The sequence below is a fragment of the Brassica napus genome (genome assembly GCF_020379485.1).
Source record: "Brassica napus cultivar Da-Ae chromosome A9 unlocalized genomic scaffold, Da-Ae chrA09_Random_7, whole genome shotgun sequence".
Lineage (NCBI taxonomy): Eukaryota > Viridiplantae > Streptophyta > Magnoliopsida > Brassicales > Brassicaceae > Brassica > Brassica napus.
Window position 1 is genome coordinate 755 of NW_026014116.1, and position 9,536 is coordinate 10,290.

A 9,536-nucleotide genomic window follows, 5' to 3' on the forward strand; every position below is an offset into this window, starting at 1 on the left:
CATTTTGGTGTAGGGATTGGGGAACTGTAGAAAAGAAACAAGAGAATGGTGAAGAAGAGGTAACTGTAATAGTCTAATTGAGAAAGTGCAGGAGCCCAATCAGGCTGAGGATAACCAACCAGCTTCTGTTGAGGCTACAACCTCCCAGGAAGTAGTTTCTGTTCTGTTGAAGAAAGTAAAGAGGTGAACACTAGTAAGAAGCGAATGATGCTCTTGTTCAGAAAGAAGTTGAAAACGAAAGCAACGTAGTGGATGATGATGAATCTCAGAAGGCAATGCTGGGGTTGTCAGGAGCAGACTGGTGAAGAAAGTAAGGAAGTTAACGGCAGTGGTTCTCCTGAAGAGGTTGGCGATGCAAGTAAAGAAGTCAGTGGTGGCACTTCTCATAAGGAGGTTTGACGACACCCAATCCACAACTCGCAAAATAGAAGTCCCAAGTTCAAAGGTGGTTCAATTAGTTTCCCTTTGACTGACTCTTTTGTCAATGAATTTTATCTTACTGAGTTGTATATTTACTTATTTATTTTCTTCACATACTTTTGCAGGTTGGCACGCTTATTGGTAAAGGTGGGAGATGGTACGGAATCTCCAGCTCAGTTCTGGGGCCAAAATCCAAATCCGGAGGGATTCTGAGGCTGATCCAAATGCAGCTTTAAGACCAGTGGAGATAATTGGGAGTCTTGCTTCTATTGAGAAAGCAGAGAAGCTTATCAATGAAGTTATAGCCCAGGTGGAATTGTCTTTGTTTTCTTTGTTAATTGACAACTTTTGTTTCTGCTGTCTGACCGAATATTGTTTTTTTTTTCTGCTGCAATCGTAGTCTGAAGGAGGAGGTGTACCTGCCCTTTTTGTAAGAGCGGCCCCAGAGCAAATTGAGATCAAAGTTCCAAATGATAAGTATTCCCTGGTAATTGTTCTGCCTGCCCATCTTCTAAGTGATACCTAATCCATCTTCGACAGGTTGGTGTGATCATTGGCCGAGGCGGGGAGACTATCAAGAACATGCAGACAAGTCAGAGTCACGGATTCAGGTTGTCCTTTCTATTTAATATTGATTGTATTAAGAGTACCGAGGACATTTGTGAGAATATTTGCTTATTCTGTGTTGCAACTGATTAATATACTTCTCATATAGTTAATACCACTTGAAGAAGGTGATGGCTCTAAGGAAAGGACTGTTCGTATTTCTGGGGATAAAAACAAATTGATATATGGCTACCGCGTTGATAAAGGATGTCATGTATCAGGTCTGTCTTCTGATGTTATTTCTCTGAACGATGACATTGCTGTTTGATAATTGAAACCATTGAAATTGAAACATGTGATTGCTTAACTTTTTTGTTTTCTCCTTCATATTGGTGCATCTATTATCTCGTATACCAATATGTTTGATAATCCCATCCTGATGTTTGTTTTTACTTAATCCCATCCTGATGAGGTGATAACTGTGTTATCTAAAGGTTCCTGCTATGTTCTTTAATTTATTTAGGCAGTTTTTGTTTGCTAATGTTCTGGTCCATGCAAACGCTGAAGAAATAGCTTGTTACCTATGATCACTTATCGTTACACTACCTTAACCCATTGTTTTCTTGTTTCACTAATTCACGTTAGTTTTGTGTTTTTGGGGAATAATAACTTTATTTGTGGGTTTTTTTTTGTTTCCTGATTTTTCTGCTTTAAATATGTGAAACATCCTGCTATCTTAATTAATAACTTCAGTGCAAATATATGGTGGCTCCCCTAATCTTATGAATAGCTTCATGTTGACGTCCTAAAAGAGTACTTTGGTTCATGCTGCTGTGATAAGGAATCTTGAGAAAATATGTGTATTGTTTCTCTTGTTGAGAAGATCATATGTTCCGACCTCCAGTCGATTGCCATGATTCTTTAAGTTAAAAGTGTCAGAACTCGAATTGGTGTTGGCTTTAAAATGCAGATGTGGCCATTACCTTTCAATTGGGGCCAGCATTGCCTTGTTGGTGTACAATAGACGTTACCCAGGTCTACGGATGAAGGTATTTGGCATTTGTCACTCACGCTTGCAGGTTCTTGTAGTCGGTAAGGCTGCTTTTCTGTTTTGAAACTTCAAGCCCTTAGTGTGAGCGTGGATATATTACAGCACCTTTTTGTTAGATAGGCTTGAATGACCATGGAACTACTAAAGGGGAGCCTGGTGACACCATTTTGGATACTGTAAATGATCAGCTTTAATTTCTTGTATCAAACATATACTGCAGTTTCACATAGGCTAGGTGGTACTAAGTTGATGCCAGTGCCAGGGCTTCATCTTCAGTTTGAAACAGTTTGGAATGCTACTGACAGCTGAATTGTTTGTAGAGTTATCACTTTTATGGCATAGAAATTTTTTAACACGTGTCATGTTTCTGAATGTCATCTGCTTATGACCTGTTTTGATGAAATTCTTTGCTGTGTTGCTATGTTCTTAGTCGGATCCTCTTTTTGGACTCTTTTGTGAACTTAGAGATTTCATGATATGCTACGAACCCTAGCTGCTTTGTTGCACAATTTGTTCAACGTTCAGATTAATAGCTGTTATTTTTGTGCTCTGCGTTCTATCAGTTGTTTGAGATTTTATCTTCTATTTGTTGTCTCTGAATGAAGGTTTCATGGTTGTATCTTTTGCAGGATACAAGGCCATCACATTATTCTGGTGGTTATAACTCGCCTGCTTACCAACCACGAGGACCCGGTGGTCCGCCTCAATGGGGTGGTTCACGTGGTCCTCATGGGCCCCATTCAATGCCATACAATTATCATCATGGTGGACCATACCCGTCTCATGGTTCACATTACAGACCTCCCAACTCCGGCGGTTATCCTCCACAACATATGCCTCCGAGGAGTGGATATGGTCCTGGTTGGGAACAAAGGCCTCCACATTCTGGTCCATATGATTATTACAGTAGACAAGGACCTCAAAACCCAGGTCCTGTGCCCAACCATGCTGCTCTCGTACACTCAGGCAGGTGGTCAGCAGAATTATGGGCAGATGTATGATCAACCAAACTATGATAATCCTCCTATGCAGCAATCTTATGGTGGATACCAACAGGGCTATCCACCAGCCGGTGGTCAGCACCAAACCATGCAGCAGCCAAGTAGACCTTATGGGATGCAAGGACCAGCCGAGCAAGGATATGGGCCTCCAAGGCCAGCAGCACCTTCTGTTGATGTGCCTTACCAAGGTCCACCTCAAGCAGCACCATCGTATGGTGCAAACATGGCTCCACCACAACAGCAATATGGTTATGCATCAAGTACTCCTGGTCAGCAAACTTACCCTTCATACAACTCTGCAGCACCATCGCACTCCGATGGTTATAATAGTACACAAGCAGCAGCAGTTACCCCAGCTTATGAACAGCATGGTGGAACACCAGCTTCTGGTGTGCACAAACTTCAGCTGGATATGGGCAAGCACCTCAAACCGGTGGTTATAGCTCATATCCCTCTACACAGCCGGCTTATGGTAACGCCCCGGCTCAGAGCAATGGAAACTATGGCTACGGCTCTCAGTATCCTAGCTATGGAGGTGGAAACGCATCAGCATATGCGGCACCTGTTGGCCAAACCTCTTACTCCCAGACTGCACCTGCCCAGGCGGGATATGATCAGTCTGCAACTCAGCCAGCAGGCTATGCAGCTGCTCCAGGAACAGCACAGTGAAGTCGTTGTTTCTTCTTCAAATCAGTCAGTATGATGCAGACTAGGCTTGTGATGTGACTCGCTAGAAGATCACATGTATCCTCAGATTATTAGACTTGTATCCCTAAACTGCACATCCTGATTAGACAGCCCCCGTGTTTTCTTAATCTTTGGTATGTCGTCTTATTATCGTGGATCTTAATGGCGCATGACTCTGTTCCACCTTACATTTTGCACTGCGATCTGAGTAAACCTTAAGTTGTTGTTACTTATTTACTGTTGCTATTCTTTAAGGTGTTCCTAAAATATAAGCTTTGATCTTCTTTTGTTATTCTTGCTCCAAAGGTTTTGTATTCATCATCCTACATAGTTAGGCCGTTTCATAAAAAAAAACATTTTCATTATGCTGCTTCTCAGGCAGTTAAACAATTGCAATTTAGATCTTACACATTTGCCATTACACTTCCAAGACACTTGATTATGTCTGTAACTGAAAGTAACAAAACATTTAAAGCACGACACGGAAAAGAGACAAAAAAAAGGGTGGCTCGTTATTAGGTAGTGGTCTAAAGGCGGACAACCCTGAGGAAGGTTTCGTAAGCAGACTGGAGGCGGCTTCTGTGGTCTTTTCCCTTGGTGGTTTTCAGATAGTGAGCCACTTTGATGAACCCTGCGTGTTTGCTGAAACAGCACAGACTTTTCCTCTTCTTCTTGTGGCCTTAATGATTGTTCTTGTTCTCTATTAGGTTGCGGCATTGTGTGTGCCCACTGCATCCCCCATATTGCTAATGGCCTCATGTAACAAAGTGATCTATACTCGTCGTTTGTGGTCCAAGCTTCTGGTGTCTGAAATGAGACGCTGTAACCAAGAACAAAATTGGTAAAAGCAAACATGAAAAGAAATAATTATGCTATGAGCTGCTGCTTACCCGAGACCCCGGTCAGACCAAGCTGCCTCGTAGATTCCACTTGCTGTCCTAAACCCTTTGTCCGCAAGCCCTTCTTGAATCATACAAGCCGCGACCGAGTATGTAGTCCCGGCCCAAACCTCCCTCGACACCATCGTGCTTGTGTCTCACTCGTCCATCCGGTAACATCCCGTTGACAGCCCCACGCGTCCCTCCTCTCACTTTCATCACGTTGAAGTCGTAGACCGTCTCCAACGCTTTCTTGATCCACTCTTCTTTCGCTATGGGCTTCAGTCCGCAAGCCCTCGCGTACCATTGTCCAGCCAATTGATCAGCCAAGATTGATGAGCTCGAGCCACTTCGGCTGTTATCATAATTGAAATAAGAACCATTCCAGAGCTTCTCGTAAACGCTTCTAGCCTTCTCATACTTGGCGTTGAAGTAAACAGCAGCCCATTGTCCCAACTAAAAGGGCCAAAGCGGAGCCGGCCTGAAGAGCCGCCACCCAGAGACCACCACAGTAAGCACTAACACCAGTGCAAGACCAAGCATCATACGTCTGATCCGGAAACCCTTCATTCTCTATCATCCCGTCTCCGTCTTTATCAAACTGGTCCAAGTAAGCGATGGCGGTGTAAACCGATGGCCAAACAGATTTGGCAAAGTTTATGTCACCGGTTGCCACCACGTCTCTGTAAACTTGGAGAACAAACTTGGAATTCAAGTCTTTCCACCTATCCGTGTTGAACAAGTTATAAGCATTTACTTCAAACCACGGATCGTTCAAACACCCAATATCGTGAGGAACCGCTCCAAGAACTTTCCTTGTAACGAATTCGCCGGCTCATGACCTGTTCTTGCTGGAATCATGCATCAGAACGGCTGCCGCAAAATCTCTCTGGATGCTCAGCTCGAGTTTGGGGAAAGCATGAGCAATGCGAAAGAGGAGTAGAAGTGAACGTCGTAGGTGTTGTACATTAGATACTGGATCCCTTCTAGGTAAAGGAACTGTCCTATGTTCTCTTCGGTATGCTGAACCATAGTGGTTCCGAGGGCAGCATTTGAGGATAGAGGAGCGTGAATCTGTGAGCAGACCGCATCGATTCTTCCTAGGATGTCCAGGCTATGTTGTTCTGGTCTGAATCAGGATTGTCTATGGTTGATATGCTTAGAGAGATCCTTCTTCTTCCTATACTATCGAGGCTTTGCTTCGGAGGCAACCCATCTATCAACAAAAATCGAAAATCGGTTTAGAAGATGAAAGTTACAGAAAACTACATAAGTTTGTGGAAGGATCTATGTTTGTTACCTGTCCAGATGGTTCCTCCTGAGTTGAAATAATATAGTTCGTTGAAGAGAGTGGTTCGATACCTGAAAATGTTTTACGATTAGGGTCTTCAGCTCAAACGAATAAAGAAAAGAAGAAAAGTATATTGAAGCAAATGTACCACTCAGGAAGTGATGTGTCAGCAAGAATAGGAGCTTGCCACTCTTCATCTGAGTCTGCGTCTCCCACTCAGAGAAGTCTAACAACAAATAAGGAGAAAGGATCATGAGATGATGATGATCTCTTACTTTAGTTAAAGTACAAAAGAAAAAGAAAGTGTTTGCATACTGAGAAGAGCGTCATGAGCCATTGCCACGGCTGCATTTCCTAAACCGCCATAGAATCTTGTGTATCGTCTATTGAATAGAAAAATTCAAGTTAGAAACAAAGTTTTTTATATGCTGAAACTTTATTTTGGCCTGAAGTCTAATAGGGTGGTAACCCATGCCATGCATGCATACCTATGGTAAGTTTTCTCGTCGAATCTAGCCTCTGGACAATCCCAAGAGAGTGAAAATGTGACTGTACGTCACATCCGGGTGGAACTTTCACCTTTGCTGCTATGGCAGCTCCAATGGAAGTCCCAGTTTTGATGGAGAGCATGCGTTGCTGGTTAACTTGTCGAACGATGCGTTCTAAAGAGTGGAAAAACAGAGGTTAAGAGACTGATCATTCTTTTAATTAAATTGTTTTTATAAGGAAGACTATTGGTTAAAGAAATATATAACCTTTTTAATCTCATCCCACATATCTCCTGCTGTGATTTTGTTAGGGCTAGTACCAGAAACTAAGAAACTTGGACACGATGAGACACGAACATCCTCTGTTTCTTTTGCTGCAATTGCGTAGGTCACTGGTGGGTGTCCATTTGCTGTCCTGCAAGATGAGTCGCATTACAATTATCACACAAGATCTTCCAATAACCAACACTAAACTGAGACCAATCAAAGAGTCAGAGGAAGTGGTCTCTACTTGTGGTGTAAAGCTACTGCATGAACTCCATCTTTTGCCCTAGAAGATTCCATTAAAAAAAAAAAACGAGATTTAGTAAAAGAAGCACATAGAAAAAATCTATTGCAGCATTTGATGAAAATTCTTACATTATTGTTGAGTTTAAGTGCTGTCCAGTTAACCCAGAAGTTCCTCCCACAGAATTCTAATTAACCACAGAAACAAATGGACCGTCAAAATTTTCTTACAGAGTAAAAGAAAAAAAATCTCCCAAAAGGTTCTTAAAGAAGATGAACAAGGAGATAGTTGTTATGTATTCACATTGATTACCTCCCAAGTAAAGAGCAGTGTAACAATTGCTTGTTCTGCTCCAGTATTAGTCACCTGATATATGACATAAATCAATCAGCTCAGAACAACTTTTACCTAAGTTATAATGTTGAGGTAGAACCCATTGATATTCATACCGTGAAGTCGAAAACCGATACAGGAAGACTGGTTTCCTTGTATTATGAGGTATAAAGGAGAGACTTGACGAGAAACTATTCTGAGTTCAGGGTCAGGTTCACCTGTTCATCAATTACACACACATTATTCATAACCTTCATAAATCAAGAATCTGCAATAGATTATCTATAGTAAACATGGTTACAAAACAACATTGTACCTTCGTAGACCGTCCAGGACCTAGGATAAAGCAGTAGGTGGATTTTTCCCCTGTCATGTTCCAATCCCAAGAATCAATTCCTACATTTGGAGCTTCACCTCTGCACAAATAGCCTCCATTATCTCTGCACAATCGTATACAATAAACATATATTAAATCATTTGTATATTTACTTTGTTTCAGTAACTAGGGATTTAATGAAGACACAAGAGAAGACAAATGGATTTGGCTTACTTAATCACTTCTGGCCTTGTTGACATAGAACAGTTGAGTGCTTCACACCTCACACCGCCCGGGCGAGAACAAATACTATATAAGTTTTTGAAACCAAGAAGCATCAGAAGGATACTTCATAGATCTATCAAACAAAAGAACACAAGCAATGTTTATGGTTGGTTGGTTGGTTGCTTACAGAGAATTGGTTTGTGAGGATTGGAGCTTCCTCACAAATCTTGGGAATAACTTGAACTGCTGAAACTCACCCTTGTAACTCCTTCCAATGCTTCCTGCACTGATACACATTTTTTGTCCCCGCGGGTTTGTACATTAATACATTGCAACAGATGATATTTAGACTTGAGAACATTATTGTTTTCTTTTCTATGCAACTGTGAAGTGTATGTGAATTTCATACCCAATCCCTCCTAAAGGGACACCATGATCTCCTGTTATATGGTGTTTTCTGAAGATGTCGAAGATCGATGCCTGCAGATTTTGAGAGATTTTTATGAAGGCAAAGATCATCAAATGTTTATGAGCATAAGAAAAATTGTGAAAGATCTCTTCTCTTACTCTTCCTTTTGCGGCTTCTTCTTTGGTGTGTCGCCACAATCTATAGCCTAATGGAAACTTTCGAAAAGCCAAAACAGAGAGAGGGAGAGAGGTTTAATTTTTTTTTTTTTGTAATTTCCAAAGAACAGAGCATCTGAGGTAAGCATGACTTGAATAGCAAGAAATAGGATTCCTCATATTCACACTATCTTTGATTGAAGATCCTTAATTCAAAAAGTACGGTGGATCGAGAGAAAGATGATATTACCAGATGAAGGTGATCTCGTTTAGTAGTATCAGTTTGAACTCAGATGGGGTCTTGGCATGACTATTTAACTTCCTTTCCCATGAAATTGGAGGAAGTTTATCATCTATGGCCTATAAGTTTTACCCATGATCAAATAAGAAGGTATATTTCAGAATGGTAAAAGACCATATTACATTACATCAACCATGTCTAATTATTTCCATACTCACCATAACATTTAAGACAATGAACAGAAGATAGCCAGTTTTGATCTAGAAACACAAAACTTACCATTTGGTTCTTGTCTTCATTTCTGTGTGACCGTTTTGCATCTTGATTTACTAAGAGATTAAGAAATACACTGGTCACATGACAGAGATAAACAAAGAGTGTTAAAAGGTCATGTGGCAAAAAAAAATTGTATTAGGTATCTCAGATATAAGACAAAAGCTAATATGTTTGGCTTCTTGTCAGGTGCTAAAGAGTGTTTTGTCAGGAAACATGGACATGTGCTATCAGAGAGAGAATAAAAAAAACAAGAAACAAAAAAAAAAAGCTTGAAGCTTTTGGCATGAGAAAACTGGAATCTTTCATCATGGGTTTTGCAAGAACAACATTCATGCTATAAAAATAGATAAGATCTTCAATCCCATAAACATATAGGAAGATCAGGAGTTTAAGATTCACAAGGGCTAAAGTTTCGCTGTACAATTATGAACATGCAGAGAAGAAACCAAATGCAAAAGAATCTTGAAACTATAAACTTATGAGATGATTATTTATTGAAGTGAACAAGAAGATTATGATTGATTATGATTAAAGTTACATTACAAAAAGTGAAAATTACCCAAAGGTTTCTTTGTTCAGTTCTTCAGAGGAAAAAGAGGGAGAGAGGAATGATGAAGAGGAAAGTATCTGTATTTGTTTTTGTTTGTTTGGGTGGGGAAAGATAGAACATAAATAGAAGCAAAGAAAGAAGAAAAAAGAAGAAAAGACCAT

At 40.7% G+C, this 9,536-nt stretch overlaps 1 long non-coding RNA gene and 2 pseudogenes across 1 annotated transcript; 1 reads left to right on the forward strand and 2 right to left on the reverse strand.

Moving 5' to 3' along the window:
* The first annotated feature begins 258 nt into the window (after positions 1-258).
* Positions 259-3,997, forward strand: LOC125594567 (annotated as a pseudogene).
* Positions 3,998-4,023: 26 nt separating this feature from the next.
* On the reverse strand, positions 4,024-7,382 carry LOC125594565 (annotated as a pseudogene).
* A 546-nt stretch (positions 7,383-7,928) lies between these two features.
* On the reverse strand, positions 7,929-8,594 carry LOC125594566. Its single transcript, XR_007329909.1, has 4 exons — positions 8,559-8,594; positions 8,312-8,368; positions 8,154-8,224; positions 7,929-8,030 (listed from the first exon to the last, which is right to left on the reverse strand). It is a non-coding gene; the product is annotated as an uncharacterized LOC125594566 (long non-coding RNA).
* Between the last annotated feature and the right edge of the window lie 942 nt (positions 8,595-9,536).